The sequence below is a fragment of the Piliocolobus tephrosceles genome, unplaced genomic scaffold (assembly GCF_002776525.5).
Source record: "Piliocolobus tephrosceles isolate RC106 unplaced genomic scaffold, ASM277652v3 unscaffolded_15758, whole genome shotgun sequence".
In the NCBI taxonomy this organism is placed as follows: domain Eukaryota; kingdom Metazoa; phylum Chordata; class Mammalia; order Primates; family Cercopithecidae; genus Piliocolobus; species Piliocolobus tephrosceles.
This window is the reverse complement of record NW_022297374.1, coordinates 1-2,451: the sequence shown is the minus strand read 5'-3', so window position 1 is coordinate 2,451 and position 2,451 is coordinate 1. Positions and strand designations below refer to the sequence as shown.

The following is a 2,451-nucleotide window of genomic DNA, read 5'->3' as shown; positions in this document are numbered from 1 at the left end:
AAAAGAGAACAAAAGCATATTTCTAAAGGTAAAACTAAATTATAATTTTGGATGATAAAAATATAAAATAGAACAAAGAAGTGATGATCATGAAAGTCAGGATGTATTTTCATTTGGGGGAGGAAAGAGTTTGCTGCTGAGCTGGGGCAAATGATGGGGCTTCTGGTTTGCTACACAAACGTCTATCCCTGGTGGTTAATGGGTGTTCACTTTTTATTCAAGGATACAAATTTTAGACCGTTTCTTTTTCCTTGTGGAGTCCTACATTTTATTTTATGACACAAAGGTTAAGGAAAAAATAATTTATAGAGTATGGTTACTGTTTTGCACAAAGCCCCCTCCCCATCTTCCCTCTGAGCACCCAGAACAACCAGCAGACCCAGGATCCCCAGCAGGGGTGACCTCACTTCTAGGTGTGCACGCAGCTCACATCAGCAGAGGCAATATGCAGGTCTACTCCTTGACTCTTGAAAAATCTGATAGGACAGACCTGAGGAGTAGCCTTCCCTGCTGTCTGCAGGCTCTTGGCCATCAGTGTAGAGGGAGCGGCTCCTCACCTCTCCCACAGGCGCCTTTATGGCCACAGCCTCCTCTCTGCATGGGGAGTTCATGGCCCTTCCCCTGAACACGGTGACATGGGTCTCGCCAAAGGTGGAGATGACACCATTCCTCCTCCCACCATCTTTTGCTATAGAGCAGCTGGAGTACGTTCCACACACACACAGGACAGGGAGCTGACAACCAAGGAGGGGAGGAGCAATACTCCAGCTTTCTCTACTTGTAATAAGTTCTCCCCATTGACATAATCTTGTTCATAGTCTCACAATTATTTAAACTTCTACTATATCTTTAGTGGCATATTTATCTATCATAATGTTATTTTATTCTTAATTACCATTTCCTGTTTTATTTCTCCATCCAAAAAAAAAAAACAGCTGCTTTTGATTGGCTGAGCCCTCAGCAGTGGCAGCTGCCAGGTCAGCCTTGGTGAGTGGCAACTCAGTTACTGTGCCCATGCAGTGTCCATCGCAGCCCCCACGGCCACTTTGTGCAGGGACTCCATAAGCAAGCCCTGTGCGCTTCTTTTGCTTTACAGGAAAGTTGACGCAGGTTGGTGTCCAGTGAAGAAATCCCAGGTGCATGGAAAGGAGAGGAGGACCTCAGGGCTGTTAGTCATCTGCAAAAGGAAGCGCATTGAACACCAGGTGGCGCTGCTGCGCTGCTCCTGCTCCCAGGAGGTGAATGCTCAGGAGGAGCTTTGAGGTGGAGAGTGAGATGTCATTGCTCATCCTCCAGGTTCAAAGTAAAAACCTTCAGGCCAATCTTGGCAGCGCGTTCTGGTGTTCGAGCGGGCTCGGAAGTGCTCACCGTTGCTGTCATGGTTCATTTGCTAAACTGCATCGTCGCTGTGCCGCAGAACACGGGCATTGGCAAGAACGGGCACCTGCCCTGGTCGCCACTCAGGAATGAATTTAGGTATTTCCAGAGAATGACACAAACTCTTCACCAGAAGGTAAACAGAATCTGGTGTTACGTGTAGGAAGATCTGGTTCTCCATTCCTGAGAAGAATCGACCTTTAAAGGATAGAATTAATTTAATTCTCAGCAGAGAACTCAAGGAACCTCCACAAGGAGCTCATTCTCTTGCCAGAAGTCTGGATGATATCTTAAAACTTAGTGAACAACCAGAATTAGCAAATAAAGTAGAGATGATTTGGATAGTTGGTGGCAATTCTGTTTATAAGGAAGCCGTGAATCACCCAAACCATCTTAAACTATTTGTGACAAGGATCATGAGGGACTTTGAAAATGACACTTTTTTTTTCCAGATATTGATTTGGAAAAATATAAACTTCTGCCAGAATATCCAGGGGTTCTCTCTGATGTCCAGGAGGAGAAAGACATTAAGTTCAAATTTGAAGTATATGAGAAGAATGATTAATATGAAGGTGTTTTCTGGTTTATTTTAAGTTGTTCCCCTCCCTCTGGAAAAAAAATTATATATTTTTACATGAGAAGAAAAAGACTTGTTGACTTTAGATCTATGAATAATTATTTCTAAGCAACGTGTTTTTATCCCGCACTAATCTTGAATATATCAGATACCATTTATGAAACATTCTTGCTATAACGAAGTGCCTCTCCAAGACCCCAACTGAGTCCCCGCACCTGCTACAGTGAGCTGCCATTCCACATCCATCGCATGTGGCACTCTGGCCAGTCCTTGACATTGTCAGGCTTTTCAAATGTTGGTAGTATTTATTAAAGATGAAGATGCACATACCCTCCAACTGAGCAGTTTCACTAGTGGGAAATACCGAAAGCTTCCTACGTGTATATCTAGAGGTTTGTAGACATATGTTGCAGCCTTGTTTGTAACAGTGAAAAATTGAAAACAACCTGAAAGTCCAGTGATGGGAAAATGAATATATTTCTGTCTTAGATTGGGGA

The 2,451-nt window shown here is 43.5% G+C and overlaps 1 pseudogene; it reads left to right on the top strand.

Moving 5' to 3' along the window:
* The first annotated feature begins 1,378 nt into the window (after positions 1-1,378).
* LOC111533274 lies at positions 1,379-1,942 on the top strand (annotated as a pseudogene).
* Positions 1,943-2,451: the final 509 nt, after the last annotated feature.